This window comes from Triticum urartu, chromosome 7A, assembly GCF_056163025.1.
Source record: "Triticum urartu cultivar PI428250 chromosome 7A, HENAU_Tu73, whole genome shotgun sequence".
Lineage (NCBI taxonomy): Eukaryota > Viridiplantae > Streptophyta > Magnoliopsida > Poales > Poaceae > Triticum > Triticum urartu.
In genome coordinates this window covers 185,063,837-185,086,049 of record NC_141879.1, presented here as the reverse complement: position 1 = coordinate 185,086,049, position 22,213 = coordinate 185,063,837, and the positions used below count along the sequence as shown (strand labels likewise).

The window sequence follows — 22,213 nt, the reverse complement described above, 5'->3', positions numbered from 1 at the left end:
TATCATCACTACAAAATACCAAAGACACTACTTTTACTACTGTTACCTTTTTCTACCGTTACCACTACTATCATATTACTTTGCTACTAAACACTTCGCTGCAGATATTAAGTTTCCAGGTGTGGTTGAATTGACAACTCAGCTGCTAATACTTGAGAATATTCTTTGGCTCCCCTTGTGTCGAATCAATAAATTTTGGTTGAATACTCTACCCTCGAAAACTGTTGCGACCCCCTATACTTGTGGGTTATCAAGACCATTTTCTGGCACCGTTGCCTGGGAGCATAGCTCTATTCTTTGAGTCACTTGGGATTTATATCTGCTTATCATTATGAAGAACTTGAAAGATCCAAGAACCAAGATTTATCCCTCAACTACGAGGGGAGGTAAGGAACTGCCATCTAGCTCTGCACTTGATTCACCTTCTGTTTTGAGTAAGCTTGCGACACCTATACCTGCTTCTGCTATTCGTTGTGATATGTCGCATGTTATTGATGATGCTACTTCTACTATGCATGATACTTATGATGAAACTACCTCTATGCTTGATACTACTGTGCCACTTGCTAAATTTCTTGATGAACAACTTGCTAGGGCTAGAGAAATTGAAAATATTGAATCTGATAATACTGATGAAAGTGATGATGAAGAATCACTTGTTATTCCTAAGGGTTATGTTTTTGATCAAGAAGCTTCTCTAGCTATTTTAGCTTGCAAAGATAGAAATGAACTAAAGAGGTTATTAGCTAAATGGAATAAGCAATCTCTAAATGCTAGAATGATTTTGTTAATGATCACCCAGTGAATGATATGGTGATATTTCAGCAACCTGCGGCGCCAATGCAGCCTCCTCTTCATATTGGGCGAGTACTCACTGTATTTGGCCATGTTCTGCCACCTGCTATGCAATGGCAGCGCACCTTCCAGATGTGCTTGCCGGTTTTTTCCTTTGCTGAAATCCCAAAGTTTGTGTTTAAGGCTGATTTTGGGTCTATACTGCTGCCTAAGTGCTCCTGGGATATTAGTTACAATGATGCATATGTCAGTTTCTCTCTGCAGCCGCAGCCAGGTCCCTCTTACAACTTTCCATGCCATGCTTCTCCAGTTAGGAGACCTGTTGCAAGAGCTCTTTATTTTGATGACCACCAAGACCTCTCTGCACCTGTCACCGAGTCGTTCGAGTTCTCTGCTGTCCCTGAGGTGACCACCAAGCGTGGCCGCAAGCCAAGGTCTACTAAAATCTTGGTGGACACGGAGGTTCGCCACAGTGCACGTCTAAGCGCGTTACGTGATGGCTTTCATAGAGCTCCAAGCAATGGCTCTCGGCAGAGCAAGGCACATAATACATTCAAGAAGAGGAAAACCAGTTCTTCACAGTCTGAGGAGAATTCGTCAGTGCCTCCACCAACGTCTATTGCTGATCTTCAGCGTATCGGGGCTCGCCTACGCATTGCTTCTGGGAAGATTTCCAAGGATAAGCTTGAGGCTGATCCTGCTACCTCCTCCAACAGCAAGAGTTCTGATGATTAGTTACATCAGACAGTTTCATGGTCCATAGCGTACCAATACAAACGCCATCTATCTTTATTTATGTTTTCATATTTGGTACTCTATCTCATTTCTATGATTAGCTGGTCAGTGTAGGTCATTGCGTGACCTACTTTTGCTGCTTTATATTTTGGTTTGTAATGAATCAGTCCGGGTTTAAAGACTGGAAGGTATTATGTTGGAACATGCGTAGTCTTAATTCTGAAGCGCGTCAATTAGCGGTTAAACAAAAGATTGATGAAAGTGGGTGCTCAGTGGTCTGTCTCCAAGAAACGAAATGTATGCATATCGATCAAAGGCTTATTAGGAGGTTTTGTCCGAGACGTTTTGATAATTTCTCGTATGTGCCTTCGGTGGGTGCCTCGACTGGGATGGTTATCATTTGTAACTCCTCTTTCTTTGAGGGTAAATTAATTGAGGCAAGGCCTTATGGTATTATTCTGGAGTTTCGCTCTAAGCATACGTCTGAAGTTTGGACCCTAGTGTCAGTTTATGGCCCTTGCCAGGGTCCGGCCCGTGATGATTTCGTGCAATGGTTATACAATCTTGACATTAACTGTGATGATAATTGGCTGCTTTTGGGCGATTTCAATTTTATGCGATCATTGGAAAATCGTAACCTACCTGGGGGTAATGTCAGTGACATCTTTCTGTTTAATGAAGTGATTGGGCACTTAGGTCTTGTTGAGCTACCAATTAAAGGACGGCAATTCACTTGGTCAAATATGCAAACTAAACCCCTTCTTGAGCAGATCGACTGGTTTTTTACTTCAGTTGCATGGACCTCGAATCATCCCAACACGCTAGTCTTGCCGCTTGCACGCACGGCCTCCGATCATGTTCCGTGTGTGGTCTCAATCGCTACGGCTATTCCTAAGGCTAAAGTTTTTCGCTTTCAAAATTATTGGGTTGATCTGCCTGGTTTTAATGATTGTGTTGCTCAAGTGTGGAACAGGCCTGTTATCACATCTTCTGCTGCCTCAACTATCTCCTCCAAATTCAAGGCCCTTCGATATGCCCTCAAGAAATGGCATCTTAATATGTCCACAATTAAGGAGCTCATTTCAGACTGCAACAAAGTGATTTTATATTTTGAGGGACTAGAGGAAATTAGGCCTTTGACTAGGCCGGAGTTTAATTTCAGGAGAATTGTCAAATTGCACCTGGAGGATATCTTACATTGGCAATTTGTTTATTGGAAGCATCATTGTACAGTACGAAGCATTAAAGTTGGTGAGGAGAACTCCAAATTTTTTCATGCCATGGCCATTGAAAGGTTTAGGAGAAACACAATTTATTCAATTAAAAATTCAGTAGGTGACATGGTCTCAGATCACCAACCACTAGCTGGCATGTTTCGGTCCGATTTTAATCAGCGTATGGGCAATGCAAAAGGAATCCACATGGGATTTGATTTGGACACCTTAATTGCGCGTGTTGATGGCCTGGAAGATTTATCCCAGCCTTTTACAGACTCTGAGGTTGAATCTGTCATTAAGAACATGCCAACGGATCATGCCCCTGGTCCCGATGGCTTTACTAGGTTGTTCTTAAAGAAGTGTTGGCCAATCCTAAAGGAGGATTTCATGCAACTTGTTAAGGAATTCTATGAAGGAAGATGCAATCTCGAATGTCTTAACACATCGTTAATTACTCTAATCCCCAAAAAGCCGAACCCCGAAGTTGTCGGTGACTTTCTCCCCATCTCTTTGACCAACACGTGTTTGAAGTTTTTGACTAAGCTGCTTGCTAACCGTCTTCAGAAAGTGATCCTCAAATGCATCCACCGCAATCAATATGGTTTTCTTCGGTGTCGTTCTATTCAAGATTGCATGGCCTGGTGTTTTGAGTATATACACTAATGCAAAGCCTCGAAGCGGCCCATCGTCCTACTTAAGCTGGATTTCACGAAGGCCTTCGACACAGTTGAGCATGAAGTTATCCTCAGAATGTTTCAATGCAAGGGTTTTGACTCCCGATGGACTGGATGGATTAATAGCATATTATCTACGAGATCTTCTTCCATGCTTCTCAACGGTGTGCCGGGTAATCATTTTGTTTGCAGAACGGGAGTGCGTCAAGGAGACCCCCTTTCACCGTTGCTGTTTCTGATTGCGGTTGATTTATTACAATCTGTCGTCAATGAGATGTGCTCCAAGAACATCCTTTCACTGCCAATACCAACCAGCTCCAGTGATTACCCGACAGTACAATATGCCGATGATACCTTAATTGTCCTGCCTGCGATTGATGACCAGCTTATTGCGTTCAAAGAGATGCTTGACACTTTTGCAGCGTCCACAGGATTACGTGTCAAATTCAGTAAATCCTCACTCATCCCAATCAATATGAGTGACGAGGAAGGTGCTAGGGTGGCTTCCTTGCTTGGATGCGACGTTGGGTCCATGCCATTCACGTATCTAGGTTTGCCAATGGGAACTTCTAGACCTACAATCTATGATCTGTTGCCCCTGGTCGATCGCGTCGAGCGATGTTTATCTGCCTCCTCATGCTTACTAAATCAAGGAAGCCGATTGCAACTTCTACAATCCGTGTTGTGCTCCATGCCAATATATTTTTTCTGTACCTTATCTCTTCCCAAGGGCATTTTGCAGCAATTGGAGCGGATCATGAGACAATGTCTATGGAGAGGCAACACGGATAATCCACGCCAATCATTGGCCGCTTGGGATTTGTTCTGTCGCCCTACGAAATACGGGGGCTTGGGTGTCCTTAATTTGGGCATTCAAAATGAGGCTTTGTTATTAAAGCATCTATTCAAGTTCTTTAATAAGGTTGACGTGCCTTGGGTCACTTTAATTTGGGATACTTATTACGCTTCATCACCACCTCAAAGCACCCAGACCTGTGGCTCCTTTTGGTGGCGTTATGTCATGCGCTTGTATCCCAATTTCTCCAAGATCGCTATTCCACAAGTTCATAGTGGTGACACAGTGCTATTTTGGCTTGATCATTGGCAGCTGGGAAATCGTGTTGTCCTTTTACGTGACAGCTTCCCAAGGCTTCATTCATTTGTAATTGATGATGTAATCACTGTCAAGGAGTTTTTGGAACTACCTGATGCCTTGGACCATTTCCATTTGCCTCTGTCACAGGAGGCTTATGATGAACTCTCACAACTCCTGGCCCTGTTGCCTTCCATCAACCTGGACGAGGAGAGCAATGACATCTGGATATGGCCTTCGAAGTCTGGTATCTTTATGTCAAAGATATACTATGACTCATGCTTCTCTCACCTAGTGGTTGATCCTATATTCAAATGGATTTGGAAGAGTGCATGCACGCTCAAGTTCAAGGTGTTTGGCTGGCTTCTTTTAATGGATCGTTTGAACACTCGGGATATGATGCAACGCCGACATTGGAACATCCAGGATGCAACATGTGTGCTATGCAACTGTGCACAACATGAGGATCGAGCTCATCTATTCTTTGCTTGCAACTTTAGTCAAAGGGTTTGGAATTACCTTGGGATCTCTTGGTCTATTCAACCGAACCAAACCACATATGAGATGGCTCAATCAGTTAGGAGGGATTTTGGTCATTCCTTCTTCACTGAGGTTGTCTTCACTGCTTCTTGGAATATTTGGACACAAAGGAATGGGAAGATTTTCAGGAATGAGCAACCTTCTTTTAGAGCTTGGAGGAGAATCTTTATTCATGACATTTCTCTTCTCTCTCATAGAATTAGATCACTACAAAAAAAAGACACATCCGTGACATTTTGGGCCGAACGAAAAAAAATTATGTCATACATATGACACTTCTATGACGATAATTGTGACAAAACCCGGTATCATCATAGATGTGGTGGGCTCCTACTTCTATGACAAAAAAATCATGACAGAAAATGGGCTTTTTGTCCTGGGCGGGCCGGAGACGCAGCTGCATGACATTCTTTGGGCCGTCCATGACGGAAAAAACCGTGGAAGAAGCGAGGGGGAGGAAAATTTTGGGGAGTTCCCAGTTACGGTGGGAGGTCGAGGGCCGAGCGATGCGCGTTTCTCTCGTACATGTACGCGCGTGTGTGCGAGGCGTTGGCTCTAACTGAACCCGAGCGAGGCGTTGGGCTCTAACTGAACCCGAGCGATTGCACTGCAGGATACGCGTTACTGAACCCGAGCGATCGATCAATGGCTGTTAACTGAACCCAATCGAGCGATTCCTTCGCTACTGCTGCTAACTGAAGCCGATTGATGCTGCCTCTGGGATGAACAGTGAGCGTTGCAGGGGGGGCGTTTGGATGAACAGTGAGCGGTGGCGTTGCCTCTGGATGAATAGGACCCCGTGGTGTGGTGGAGGGCTGGATGAATAGTAGACGATGGAGGGGTGCCCGTGGAGGGGTGGTTGAATAGGACCCCGTGGTGTGGAGGGCTGGATGAACAGTAGACGGTGGAGGGGTGGTTGAACAGTAGCCGGTGGAGTAGCGCGCGGTGGAGGCTAGATGAACAGGAGCCCGTGGAGGCTGGAGGAGGTCGACGGGCAGTCGCAGGGCCACCAGTGCTTGAAAGAGGTTCCAGCCATGGAGGCCGATTAGGGTGGCAGGCAATGAGGAGCCTGGGCGCGTGGGCTGGAGGAGTACGGCGATGTCGTCCGCAAGCTTCTTGAGGATGGTGAACTTGTTGCTGGTGGCAACGATCATCTGGTCCAACTGAGATTCGTAGTTGGCGTCGAAGGCGGCCATCCACCAGCCGGTCTCCAACACCGTCTGGAGACGATCCTCGACGCCATGCCGCAGGCCGGCGTCGTGAACCATCTGGCGCAGCCGTTGGCCGCTCACGAGCATCGCCGCCATGGGTCTGGAGTGAGCTCTTTTGCGCTTAGTGTAGGTGCTTAGGCAAATGCTTAGGTGCGTACGATGTGGTAGATGCATTGGAATGGAGGGGCGCCTTTATATGAGGGCAATGAGGGCAAACTGCGTTGCATTCACATCGTGCAGCCTCTTTTCCCGGACCTCCTCCCATTACTTCCCTCATGCATTAATTGAAGGAGGATGCATTGGCCGTTCAACATATCGGGAACCGCTACTCCCTCCCTCGTCTGCATTAAAGCCGTATTGGGAACTGCGCCGCCCACTGTCAAATCAAATACTCCTTCCGTCTAGGTGAGTATTAAGTCATCTTACGAAAACCAAATACTAGTAAACACATAGGCGTGGTGCATTAACTCTCACGTTGTTTCTTATTTTTTGACATAAATAGAGGAATCAACCAAGCAGAGATGTGGGGCTTGTATGCTTTTAATGACTTGAGATTATCAAACATGACATGCAGTGGTCAGTTCGTTGCACAAGAACAAATACAACCCACGTCAGCACACACGCATCTTATATAGCATCACATCCAATGGCTATAAAAGATGAATGAGACCAAATTATATCTCATCTAGATGAGTTCTAGCAAAACTGTATTAATAATACTTAGTACTCCTGCACCATGTATCATATATTAGTATCATGTAGTACTTTATTTATCCAGATGGCACTGCACCGCCAAGAAAAGAGGGTAACATCAAAATTATGTACTACTTTTTTGAGTATGTTGGTAAGGTCCAGTCATAGTCACTTGTTGAAATCTCTAAAAAGACAAATACTCCCTCCGTCTGGAAATACTTGTCATCAAAATGGATAAAAGGAAATGTATCTAGACGTATTTTAGTTTTAGATACATCTCTTTTTATCCATTTTGATCACAAGTATTTTCGGACGGAGGGAGTAGAAAACAGAGTTGGTGATGATGGTGTGCGTGACATCCTGCAATATAGGCCGTCGATTTATATCTAACAGATAGGAAAGAAACTATGGCAATTTTGCAAGAATATACCCACACGTCTCTCCATGTTCGCAAATAAGGCCTTCCCTCATTCAACCTTTTCTCTCACAAGATAAACTACTCATACAAATGCATCTTGATGTTCCGTGCAACGCACGGGTAGCTAGCTAATTTCTTTTAAAATAGTTGCTGTGATAATTGGGTTGAAGTGATATATTTTATGTCTGCCCCGAATGATTTCAGATTCACTAGTAGTAACAAAGAAAAGGTGGCCTTGTTAATTAACAGAAAACAGGGTGAAACTATCACATGAGGCCGGTAAAAACAAGGCACACTGGGTTCAGCGTCATCGTCACTACAGCTGTGCGCGCGCGAGAAGTCTACATATCGAGGGGGCTACCGAGTGAGGCACCGAGACACAATGTTTGAGAGAGAAACCAATTGACAGATTATGATCAGATCGAGTTGTCACCCTTCTGTTGTCATTGTTGGGGGGAGAGAAAGACACATCGAGAGTGTGCGCGGTAGGCACAGAGGCACAACTAGTGTGTGTGTGTCTGTGTGTGTTTGAAAGAGGAGTAGATAGATTATTATCAAGATCGATGTGCCACCCTACTCCTTCGGTGCCGAGTAGTGTGTATGTTTGAGAGAGAAGCCAGTCGATAGATTAGTATCAAGATCGAGGTGTCACCCTACTCCTTCGGTGTTGGGAAGTGTGGGTGTGTGGGGGGGGGGGGCAGTGACACTCACATATCTCTACTCTTATAAAAACAGAGTTGGTGATGATGGTGTTCCCGCCACCCTGCAATATAGGCCATCCGATTTATATCCGACGGACAGGAAGGAAACTATGGCAATTTTGCAAAAAGATACCCACACCCCTCTCCGCATTTGCAAATAAGGCATTCCCTCGTTCATCATTTTCTCCCACAAGATAAACTTCTCATACAAATGCATCCTGATTTTCTGTGCAACGCATGGGCATCTTGCTAGTAGGGAGAAGGAGTTTGTGTGACACATATCTAGCTATATTAAGGGATAGGTAGATAGCATATGTGTGAGAGACATTATTATACTTTGAGACATTAGTGGCTGTGGGTGGGCGGAATTAAAGGGGTGGGTGTGTTAGACATAGAGAGCGTGTGTGTTTCTGTGTGAGAGACTTGTAGGACGGGGTAGAAAGACGAATTTAACCCTGACGAAGGAAGAGAAATACACGAAGTGCGCGTGTGTGATTCCGATGCCCACAGGGAAATGAGATATGTATGCGTGTGAGAGAGATTACACAATTCATTCACGTATCACTATCTAGCGATCGTGGACGTGCATCGCTTGAACATAAGTCAATATCTACTTCGTATCATGGCCAAATGTACAATATCGATTCAATGCTATAAAGATTGGACACTCACATATCACATTTTTTTCTATTTAAATAAACCTTTTCAGTTGTGCATGCCAAAGTTACAGTGATGTTTCTTCAAACAACCAATGTAGCTACCATGTACATGCACCATTGTTACTCTTGCATTCAAATTCATAAGTCTTGGATGATTTAAGTTTCTATTTTGAAGTAATATATGTAATATTCATATATGAATTCAACGGGTACGCAATTTATGAAATGGAGGCTATGAAATCATATGAGGTAACACTTTTAAGTAGCTGACTACAATATCCATTTATTTTTGTGCGCCTCTACACTAACACGTCAATGCATTATGTTTAAAGTAAGTAACCAATGGCACTAAATTATCTATTTACACGAGAAATACATAGGCTGAGCGTTTGATCCCTTTTTTGTGAACGCGCCACTACACCCGTACGATTGGTCGCGCCCGTGTGAACGTCCAAGTTATCGGCGCATCATCCTGATTTATTGTCTTTTTCTGGGGTGGACTTCACACTAGTTATTAACTGTTGACGTGTGCCCCGTGTACACTGTCTAGCATGACCTTCCTGCTATCACGGTCCAAAATTAGTTGAAACTGGATACAAACGATCCCGCGGGCGGCAAAATCTCCCGCTTCCTTCTAAAATTTCCGCCACCTTAGTCTTTAGCATGCGAAATCCCCCTTTTGTCCTTGGTGCACGGGGACCAACAGTTACAGTACCGCCCTCATCTACATGATAGGTCGGGGCTGCTTTGGTAACTTCCGGTTCCCCCACTACACGGCACCCCCATTTCCTCTCCCCCTCCCGCAAGAACGACTAACTCCACAGCACCAGAGCATCTTACATCACGACGTCCGTACTTCATCACCCTTTCTCCCCTCCCCTCTCGAAACCCTAGACTGCTCATCCACCGGCGTACCATAGCCCATTCACTTCCAGCGGCGTCCACCTTGCCGGATCTGCTTCTCCGGCCGCATCTACCCCTCCCACCCCCCTAGAAACAAGTAGACTGCTCATCCACCACTGTACCACAGCCCATTCAGTGCCGGCCTTGTCCACGACGCCGGATCTGCTTCGCCGGTACTCTCGTCAACCGCCACGCATCTGCAGTGGCTCATTCGTACTACCCACCGGAGATGCTTCGTCCACACCCCCCGGAGCCTCCCCATCGATGCCCCCATCGACGGCCTCTGATCCTCTTTGCCGACACCTTCCTCAAGCCTACCGGAGCCGCTTCGCCGACACCTTCCTCAACCCTACCGGAGCCGCTTCGCCGACACCATCGTCAACCCTACCGGAGTAGCTTCGCCTATACCATTCTCAACCCTACCGGGGCCGCTTTGCCAACTCACAAGTCCACGGCCTCAGATCCGCTTCCTCGCACCCTCATCCAACCTACCGGAGCAGCTTCTGACGCCCCGTCCACGGCCGCAGATCCGCATTGTCGACACCACCCTTAACCCAACCACCGGAGCAGCTTCTGACGCCCCGTCTACGGCCGCAGATCTGCATCGTCGACACCATCCTTAACCCAACCACCGGAGCAGCTTCTGACGCCCCGTCTACGGCCGCAGATCCGCGTCGTCGACACCATCCTTAACCCAACCACCGGAGCAGCTTCACCTACGCCCTCGTCCACGACCACAGATCCGCTTCGCCCACACCGTAGTCCACCCTACCGGAGCCGCTCCACAAACACCCTACTCGACGGTTCTAGATCTCCTTACCGGACCCCGACAGCCAGCTCAGCGTCATCACCCTCGACGTTTCTAACCTGATTCCCACCGTCTGGAGAGATGCCAAGCACCCGCCATGGCCTAGGTAATTGTCACCTTTAAACCCGTCCAGCATCACCTGCCCGATGTACTTCAAATATACTAACCGGTAGCTGTTACCTGTTATGCAGCTGGCAAAAACTACAAGGACGATGTTTCTTCTGGATCTAATAGCTTGGCCAACCAAGATCCTGGACTGAGGCATTGCTATGATCTTGTAAGCACGTCTCTCTCTCTTGTATTGTTCTGTGCCTGCCAGCGTGCTTTGCTAGGATTTTTGACCAGTAATCCCTATGTGCAGACAATGATTTCTACTACTGGCTGCTAAATTAGATATGTAGATGTCATACATGATACTACCTCATACCTCCGTTCCTAAATATAAGTCTTTCTAGAGATTCCACTATAGGCTACATACGGAGCAAAATGAGTGAATCTACACTCGAAAATGCATCTATATACATCTGTATGTGGTCCATACTGGAATCTCTACAAAGACATATATTTAGGAACAGGGGCAGTACATTACACAAAATCGTAGGTGGCATGTAGGAATTCCAGTGCACTACATTAGGCTCCCTTAGAGTGCCTGCTAGTCCAGCATACAGAGTCATGGCTAGTTTATGGTACGCACACAATCGTTAATTGGTGGTTTAAATATGCGCAAGGGATATGCAATGTTGTATCATGTAGAGATGTCTGAAATTAGCCGTGTCAACTTGCAGATTGGGTTACACAATGAAAAAGTACAAGATGTATGTGGCAATTTCATGGAACATCGCGAAAAAGGAGAGGCAGCGGTGAGCCTATACAGTGTGCTATGGTACGTCACTCCTCCATTGCAATCATCATGACATGTTATTTGTATGCCATTTCTATTAGCCAAGTTTCTTAGGGACAGTTATTACGAGTTATCCTAAGAAAATAAGCACTTGTGAATATAAGCTCCATGTAATAAGCCAACCAGTTCTTTTCATTGCGTTTTCAGCTTATCTTTGGTATGATCAGTGGAAAGTCTAGATTGCATTATATTTTTTTCATTTTGTTGCCCATATGGAAATTAATTTGACTTGCAAACATCACAAATTGAACCCAGTGCAGTAATTAATATGATAGGAAAACATACCATCACTATTTGCTCAAAATGCAAATACAAAGATACCATCTACTTGGCACAATCTACTTTGGTCAATGTTTTCCATAGAGATCCCATTGCCTAATTTAAACGAAGAACGCATCACCCACATTTAAATGAAGAACAATTATTTATTGAAATTCGATGGTCCAACTGGCTGGTTATTATCGTATAGCAGCACCACCTAAAAGCATCATATAGCAGCAGCAGCTCATAGCAACTCATCATACAGCAGCAGTCTGCAATTCATCATATACCAGCTGCAGCTCATAGCAATTCATCATATAGCAGCAGCAGGAGCAGCTCATAGCAATTCATCATATAGCAGCAGCAGGAGCAGCTTGTAGCAACTCATCATATAGCAGCAGCAGCTCATAGCAATTCATCATATAGCAGCAGCAGCTCATAGCAACTCATCATACAGCAGCAGCTCATAGCAATTCATCATATAGCAGCGGTAGGAGCAGCTCATAGCAATGCATCATATAGCAGCAGCAGAAGCAGCTCATAGCAATTCATCGTATAGTGGATCAGAATGAAAATTTGGCAAAAAAATCAGAGGAGATCCTCACCTTGTTGTATGAGCTCATCCTTCAACAACACCTCAAGGCCATGGCCTGGGAGGAGGGGAGGGGGAATAAGGTGCCTTCTGCCGTAGTGTGGCATCAGCCGTAGTTGTGCAGCGCCCGCCGGAGTAGTGCGTTGGACGAACCACAGTGGAGCAGCTACTGGAGACCATGAGAATGAGGGGCGGCGCCAGAGGGAGGAGCAGCCAGGGAGATTTGCCCCTACCCGTCGGCCATGTAGCCTAGCTGGACATAGCATCGTCGAGGACCAGGCCAGATGGGATCAGTGGCGACGGCTCGCTGGAGGAACCCTAGTGCTGCAGGCAGTGGATCGAGGTAGAGGGAAAGGGGAGAGGAGATGCAAGCGGGCAGGGCAATGAATGCTTGTGTGTTTGTTTTTACTTGAGGGTCAGGTGTGACACGGGCGTCAGCAGTTGCATTTTGAGTGTAATATAGGCAGACAACAGAGTCATTTCACTATTCCCCTTCCCTTCAATTTTTAGTGAGGTTCTACCCGAAACACCCCCCTCCAAAGCGAAATTAGTTAAGCCCAAGCCCATAACTCAAAAATGACTTCTTTACATCTTTTATGGCTTATTTTGACAATATGGCCTGAAAAGGCGGAATCGAACTGGCCCTTAACCTGCAATTCAATTGTGCGTGCAATGATGAATCACTCCTGCCTTCTATCTGTACATTTAGGCATCATCATACATGGCATAACCTAATACATGTGCATTCCATTGTAGAATCTGGAATATGCAATGTTTATGTTAGTTCATACATTGCACATGATGTTTAAATGCCCCTTAAATCTGGTCAATCAAGTGATGGTCTTTAAGCCTCCTTCTTTGCTTCTTTTCTTGATATATAAGATTTGCTCACACATCTGTTCAATTGCTTGTTTGCATCAGCCAGCCATACTAGGACTGTTTATTTTGATTTCTTGATGTTCTTGACCTAACACTCTAATAGAGATTGTCAATGATTTAAACACTAAGGGCTGCTGTAGTGGGGCCTTATCTAACTCATAGGTGACACAAAGGTTTGGCTGTACACTATAGTAGGCTCTCCAAGAGTATCTGGAGATCCAGTTCGAAGGTATGCCTAGTTTTCAGATAGTGCAGACATAGTAAATGCTCATGTCATTGTGTGCAAGTGCAAGAGATGCGACATGTTTCATTATGTGGTGTTGTTTTGTTATAATCTCATTCTTTTGTGTTCACAGACTGGAAAGTATGCATATTTATCTTCCAAGGAGACGAGTAACTAGTTTGTGTCACCTTGCTGAGGGGGTGCAATGAAGATCAAATTGAGGATTTCCAAGTACAAGATGTTAGGAAGGAGCCTTGCAAGAGAAGGAGGAGCTGCGTTGAGCCTCTTCAACCTGCTAAGGTAAGTCACTGTATGCAACTCAACAGTTCAATTCCTTGTTTGTTTCAGGCATAGTTAATTTTCTCTTTTCAATTGCTTTATTTGTTCTTAGTTAATGAGATGCCCAAATAATCATGCCTGATGTTCGGTACTTGTATCACTATTAGTTGACATAATTAAAGGCCTTACCATTTAATTACTCTGCCGAAGTGTGCCTGAAGCTTTGAAGTCTATTAACCAACTATTATTGCATGAGGCTCACAATCTAGTTTATACTACGCTAATGGTTGCATAGTTTTGCCTGCTGTAGTATGTTTGTATGAAACCCTCTGCTGTTCATTATGCTCCCTAAGACTTTAATTGAGGCACAGAATGGCCAACTGCTTGCTTACTTATACGCAACGTGCTGTCTAAATTTGTAACTTGTCTGTGTTTTCGATTGGGCCCCAACATCATGCTCCTCCGGTGAGCTAAGAGGGATTTCTGTATGCAGGCTGCACAGACTATCTTTTTTATAATTTTTAAAATATCACCTGCTTATGCTTCATGACGTGTAACATTTTTTTTGAAAGTGACGTGTAACATTATTGTTAGTCCTGTTTTGCCATGTAGTACTCCCTCAGTTCCGAATTACTTGTCGCAGGTATGGATGTATCTAGATGTATTTTAGTTCTATATACATCCATTTCTGCGACGAGTAATTTGGAACGGAGGGAGTACAAAATAGTGTCTTGTTCGCTTCACTGTTATAACTATATTTTTGCCCTAGTCATGTGTACTTACAAAAACATTTCAGGATGAAGTGACATCAACACAAAGATCTGCGAGCAGTGCGGCATGCCCGTTACCGAATGATTATGGATTGGAATTGGAATGTGCTGATGTTCTCGAGCATCAACTAGAGGTGGCAAGACAATGTGTACATGATTGTCAACGTATAATGAACAAGTTGAGACTGGACATGCAGGTATTAGATGCAAGAGTCAAAAAAATGAAACAAGACAGTGAGGTAACCATGAAGGAATTGGAGATTTTGCAGACTGAAATTTGTGCTATCTGAATCCGGCCAATCCTATTTTCTGAAGAGATTATAGTTCAAATGGAGTTAAGCTGATGCGCGTCCATGATGTATGAGCTGTATTTGCCCAATGTATGTAATTTGTTGTTTGTGTATGCTTTATTATCACCTGTGCCGAACCATAATGCCACGTGGGTATAATCGGCTGTAATTTCTTTATTGTATAGTGTAGGATTATTCTACCTTTCTATGCCTTGATCTCTTTGTTGTATAGTGTATGCTTTTTAGAGGTGATAGTATTGAGTAGGATAATTCTTTGAATATGCTATATCATTCAAACGGGGGCCAACTCGCCCGACCATGTCCCTTCACGGGCCGTCGGATCCATGGGCCTTCTATGTCTCGTAGGATCCATGGGCCTTCTACGTCTCGTAGGATCCATGGGCCGCCGACTCATTTATGGGTCTTGTACGGGCCTTTAATGGGCCGTAGATGGGCCTTTAATGGAAATCGTACGTTTTATGGGCTGACCATAACGGGCCGTTAATAGGCCGTATTTGGTGATGCTAGGAAAATGGCCCAACAGACTAACGGTCCACAAGCGGGCCGACTGTAACGACGGGCTGAATTTGGCCCACAAGCAGAAAATGGCAGTAACGGGCCGTAAGTAACCGAATGCTGCAATTGAGCCCAAGAATAAATGGGCCCTCAGAAGGCCAGAAGTTAACTTGGGCTGGAAACGGCCCAACGGAATAACGGGCCGTTAATGGGTATAAAGTGATACACTGTTCATTACATGCCAGTTTCACCACGGGCCGTTAATGGGTGTAAAGTAATACACTGTTCATTACGGGCCAGTTTCACCACGGGCGCTAATGGGCCAAGAGTTACAAAGGGCCTCATATGGGCCGAAAGACGTCATGGGCTATACATGGGCCAGAAGTGAAAACGGGCTGGAATCATATTGGATGGCCCAGATGACACTACTAAGCCTAATTCGGACAGGGCGTAACGGGCCTTGGGTTAGCGGGCTGTAAATGGGCTATATGCGAACAGGCCGTTAACAGGCTTTCCATGGGCCGGCCTGCCAGCTTTGGACCAATTCAAACGGGGCGGCCTTTTCACAGGAATGGGCCACTGTTGGGCCGTGCCACATGTCGACGTATCATAGGCGCCTTCTGTCCAGTGAGTGGATGACATCTGTCCCAACGATGAGCCAACATGTGTTTCCTCTAGCCAATGATGATTTTACACGTGGAAAATCCCCATTGGTCGGGGCTGTTAACGGGTTATCGGATCCAAAACCCGAACCGATAGCTTAACGGCGTTCCGTTACGGTGGATGCCACGTGTCGGTCACCCTTACGAAAGCACTTCTGTGACGCGTGATTTATCTTCATGGAAGTGGACACTTCCGTGATGATAATTTTGGTAATGTCATGGAACACTTCTACGACATCACAGGTATGACTATCTTGATTCTGTCATAAATTTGTCATGGATGTACATGCATGACAAAAAACGCGACCTACTGTGACAAACACGTATCATCACGGAAGTGTATTTTTTTAGTGGATGTAAATACAAAGATAGCTTACTGTCTTGGATAGCTAACCTTTCATAGTTTTTTGTAAGTTCCCCTTCTCTTTCCTTGTACATTTGTAAATTTGTGAACTTGTAATTTCCTTTTCTTTATTAATAAAGGACTGTGAGGCTGTTGCCTTGCAGTATATAGTCAAAAAAATGCTAGAATGAAACCTGACCCTGCTTTTGCTACTTCACCTATCTGTGTTACTGATAAGGATTATGAATTCTCTGTTGATCCTGATATAATTACTTTGGTTGAATCTGATCCTTTTCATGGTTATGAATCTGAAACTGTTGTAGCACATCTTACTAAACTGAATGATATAGCCACCCTGTTCACTAAAGATGAGAGAACTCGCTACTTTTATATCCTTGAAATATTTCCGTTCTCATTAAAGGGTGATGCTAAGATATGGTTTAATTCTCTTGATCCTGGTTGTGTTCGTAGTCCCCAGGATATGATTTATTACTTCTCTGCTAAATATTTCCCTGCTCATAAGAAACAAGCTGCTTTAAGGGATATATATAATTTTGTGCAAATTGAAGAAGAGAGTCTCCCACAAGCTTGGGGGAGGCTTCTCCAATTACTTAATGCTTTGCCTGATCATCCTCTTAAGAAAAATGAAATACTTGATATATTTTATAATGGACTAACCGATGCCTCCAGAGATTACCTGGATAGTTGTGTTGGTTCTGTTTTTAGGGAAAGAACGCCGGATGAAGCTGAAATTCTATTGAATAATATATGTTGACAAATGAAAATAATTGGACACCTCCGGAGCCAATTCCTGAGCCTATTCCTAAACCAACGCCGAAGAAGAGGGGTATTCTATTTCTCAGTCCTAAAGATATGCAAGAGGCAAAGAAATCTATGAAAGAAAAAGGTATTAAAGCTGAAGATGTTAAGAATTTACCTCCTATTGAAGAAATACACGGTCTTAATTTACCGCCTGTTGAAGAAACATATGATCTTAATCCTTTACCTACTGAAGAAACTCATGGTCTTGATAACCCGACACAGGTAGTAAAGGTAAATTCTCTCTATAGATATGATAAAGCTGTAATCCCATTTACTAAGTTTGCTAGCCCATGCTTAGATGAGTTTGATAAATTTATGGCTAAGCAAGAAGACTTTAATGCTTATTTTGGTAGACAATTGAAATACAATTCAAATATGCTTGAACACTTGGGTGATTATATGGCTAATGTCAAAGGTGAACTTAAACTTATTAGTAAACATGCTTCTATGGTTACCACTCAAGTAGAACAAGTACTTAAAGCTCAAAATGATTTGCTCAATGAATTGAATAGTAAAGATAATGATAATGTTGTTAGAGTGGCTACTAGAACTGGTAGAATGACTCAGGAACCTTTGTATCCTGAAGGCTACCCTAAGAGAATTGAGCAAGATTCTTAGAGAAATAATATAGATGCACCTAGTCCTTCTAAAAAGAAGAAAAAGAAAAATGATAGGACTTTGCATGCTTCTAGTAAACCTGTTATTGAAACACCTAAGAATCCAAATGAAATTTCTATTTTTTATGTTGAGACACAATCTGGTAATGAACCTGAAACTAGTAATAATGTTGATAATAATGTTCATAACGATGCTCAACCTAGTAATGATAATGATATAGAAATTGAACCTGATGTTGATCTTGATAAACCCACAATCAAAGAATCAACGTTATGATAAGAAAGACTTTGTTGCTAGGAAACATGGTAAAGAAAGAGAACCATGGGTTCAGAAACCCATGCCTTTTCCTCCCAGACCATCCAAGAAAAAGGATGATGAGGATTTTGAGCGCTTTCCTGAAATGATTAGACCTATCTTTTTGCGTATGTGATTAACTAATATGCTCAAAATGAATCCTTATGCTAAGTACATGAAAAATATTGTTACTAACAAAAGAAAGATATCGGAAGCTGAAATTTCCACCATGCTTGCTAATTATACGTTTAAGGGTGGAATACTTGGAGATCCAGGAGTACCCACTATACCATGCTCCATTAAAAGAAACTATGTTAAAACTGCTTTATGTGATCTTGGAGCCGGTGTTAGTGTTATGCCTCTCTCTTTATATCGTAGACTTGATTTGAATAAGTTGACACCTACTGAAATATCTTTGCAAATGGCTGATAAATCAACTGCTATACCTGTCGGTATTTGTGAGGATGTGCCTGTTGTAGTTGCAAACGTTACTATTTTAACGGACTTTGTTATTCTTGATATTCCCGAGGACGATAGTATGTCTATTATTCTTGGAAGACCCTTTTTGAATACTGCAGGGGTTGTTATTGATTGCACTAAAGGCAATGTCACTTTTCATGTTAATGGCAATGAGCATACGGTACACTTTCTGAGGAAACAACCTCAAGTTCATAGTATCAACTCTATTGGAAAAATTCCATCGATTATATTTGGAGGTTTTGAATTTCCTCTTCCAACTGTCAAGAAGAAATATGATATTCTTATTATTGGGGATGTGCATATCCCCGTTGAGGTAACATAGTGTTATTCAAAATTTCTCCAGTTCCATGTTATTCGGAATGAGTTCATTAACAAGACTTGATCAACCTTGTTAGTGGATTCCTTTTGATGAGCATGAGATGGATGAAACTAGAAGGCACAACCTGTTGTACCCTCCTTTTACTTTCTGTTATTTATATTAAATAAAATAAATATAGTATTTTTCTATCTGTTATCTGATTATCTGTGCAATATACAATACCCCGAAAATAAAAGTTCTCCAAATGCCCTGAAATTTAAATATGATTTTTTTCTGGAATATTTGAGAATATTTGGCACTGAGAACATAGCAGGGGGTCAACCACCTGCCCACGAGGGTGGAGGGCGCGCCCTACCCCCCTAGGCGCGCCCCCCTGCCTCGTGGGCCCACGGTGGCCCTCCTCCACTTATTCCTGCACCCACACACTTCTTCTTCCTCCCACAAACACAAATAACCAGCTCAAACCCGAGTCCAAGCTTGTTTTGCTGCCATTTTCGGTCTCCTTGCCCAAAGCACCTCTCACAAAACTGCTTGGGGAGATTGTTCCTTGGTATGTGACTCCTCCATTGGTCCAATTAGTTTTTGTTCTAGTGCTTTATTCATTGCCAATTTTTGCTGCTTAGGGTGACCCTGTTCTTGAGCTTGCATGTCAAATTTATATGGTCAAAAGTAGTTTTGATGCATGATATAGGCCCTAGGCACTTGTAGGAGTAGTTGCTACCAATATTATTGAGTTTGGTTTACTTTTATTTTGAAGTTACTAAAAAAATTCAGAATTTTTCAGAGGAAGAAAAATGCTTAGGAAAATGTTCCAAGGTGGTTCCTCAAGGAAGCAAGGACCCAGGCTTGCAATGCGTGATGCTGATGAAGAGCCACCAAGAGACACTCCAATGTGTCCTTGTGAGTGGCCTTCTGAAAATTTTATGGATCGAGCAGGAATTAAATAAGAATTCAACGCATATTTGCGTAACGCCGATCTTGTGAGCTTCGAGGAAGAGAAGTGCAGTCAGTATCACAACCTCACCAGTACCTTTGTGAGGAGGTTTGAATTTTCAACTTCACGTAATTCTCCAACTGTCATGTTTGATCTTTATGAAAATTCTTATACTATGGACTTAGAGGACTTCACCACTGCTTGCAAACTTCCACAATGGGGTAGTATAAGGGATCCTCGTAAATCTGAATTTAGAGATTTTCTTGCTAGTATAACTGTGGGAGAATCTAGAGATATAACACAAGCTACCATAGGGAGCATTCACTTCCCAGCTATACATTATTTTGCTCTCTTCATAGGTAGATGCATTAATGGTAAAGATGAGGCATGTCACATGTGTGTCCCTGATCTCAGTATTCTTAGGAGTGCTGTGTTAGGAGATAAATCTTATAATTTGGGAGCCATTTTTGCACGTAGGTTGCATCTTAATAGATTTAATGGAGATTTCTTTGGTGGAATTTATGCAACCTACATAGCTAATTTTCTTGGTGTAGCCATACGCGAAGATGATATTGAATTATCTCCTGCTTATCTAGATTTTAATGCTATGGTTCACCACCAGTTTGTCGAGAGGAATGAATCACCTCTCCAGTATCGACTAATCTTTGACAGACGCCGTGCTATCCATATTACTCTCCCTGCTCCTGCCTTCTTTGATTATCAGGCTAGAGGAAGATATGTTATTACCAAAGAGGACGCAGATGAGTATGAGAGGAGAGCGGAGGCCGCTCGTCGCCACACTGCAGCTCAGGAGGCGATAGCCGCTGCATCTCAGTACGACCCCAACTTCTACTACGGATATCAGCCAGGCCAACCGTGGCCATAGACCAACTTAGGCCAAAAGCCTAAGCTTGGGGAGTACGTATTTCCCACCGACATTACATTTATGTTCACACACTCATTTCTAGATGTCGGTGCTCATACTTTTTCATTGTATCATCCATGCTAGTTTATTTTCCTTTTATGCTTTCTTCTTGTGTGTTTAATAAACCTTAAGAAAAACCAAAAAAATTAGTTGTAGCTTTTAATTAGTTTACCTTCCATGCTTGTAGTAGTAATTAAAAAGAAAACCCTAAAATATTTCCTGATCTTATTTTACTTGTTGGGAGCTCTCCCGTGTAAATAGTTTTATTTCTTTTCTTTTCTTTGGGGTCGATAGGAGAAGACCATAATTAAATTGTTGAAGTGGCTCTCATATGCATTATTGTTGATCTGGCAAAAGAGCCCATATTGCCTTGTCTTCTCCTGTTTATTGAATGCTTGCAGATTCCATCTTAGTCCAATGCACGTGCATTATTATTATTATTCACACTATTTGGTCGTGCAAGTGAAAGGCAATTATGATGATATATGATGGACTGAATGAGATGAGAAAAGCTGGTATGAACTCGACCTCTTTTGTTTTTGTAAATATAATTAGTTCATCGTTCCTGATTCAGCCTATTATGAATAAACATGTTTGCAATGACAACTAGAGATCATAGTTTCTTGTGCCATGCTTGATTAGCTAGGAGCTTATAATGGTTTACCTTGCGTGCCAACATGCTATTAAATTGGTTATGATGTGGTATGATAGGGTGGTATCCTCCTCTGAATGATTTAAGTGACTTGACTTGGCACATGTTCACGCATGTAGTTGAAACAAAATCAACATAGCCTTCACGATATTTATGTTCATGGTGGATTATATCCTACTCATGCTTGCATTCGGTGTTGATTAATTTTAATGCATGTTCATGACTGTTGTCGCTCTCTAGCTGGTCGCTTCCCAGTCTTTTGCTAACCTTCACCTGTACTAAGCGGGAATACTGCTTGTGCATCCAAACTCCATAAACCCCAAATTTATTCCATATGAGTCCACTATACCTACCTATATACGGTATCTACCTGCCGTTCCAAGTAATTTGTATGTGCCAAACTCTAAACCTTCAAATAAATATCTTGTTTTGTATGCTCGAATAGCTCATGTATCAACTAGGGTTGTCTGTATCTTCCATGTTAGGCGGGTTATTCTCAAGAGGAGTGGACTCCGCTCCTCACTCACGAGATAAATGGCTGGTCACCGGGATGCCCAGTCCCATGCTTTATGCAAACTAAATCAAAATAATTGCAAACAAAACTCCCCCTAGGACTCTTGTTAGTTGGAGGCACTCGTTGTTTCGAGCAAGCCATGGATTGATGCTTGTTGGTGGAAGGGGGGTATAAACTTTACCATTCTGTTTGGGAACCGCCTATAATGTGTGTAGCATGGAAGATATCGCCATCTCTTGGTTGTTATGTTGACAATGAAAGTATACCGCTCAAAATATTATTCACCTCTATTTCAAAACCGAGCTCTGGCACCTCTACAAATCCCTGCTTCCCTCTGCGAAGGGCCTATCTATTTACTTTTATGCTGAGTCATCATCCTCTTATTAAAAAGCACCAGTTGGAGAGCACCGCTGTCATTTGCATTCATTACTGTTAATTTACATTGAGTATGAGTTGACTGGATCTCTTTTCCCATGAATTACAATGTCTAGT

At 43.2% G+C, this 22,213-nt stretch overlaps 1 pseudogene; it reads left to right on the top strand.

Annotated features, from left to right (window-relative positions):
- Positions 1-2,870: 2,870 nt before the first annotated feature.
- The window catches only part of LOC147958903 (uncharacterized), a 31,665-nt pseudogene continuing 12,322 nt past the window's right edge, over positions 2,871-22,213 (top strand).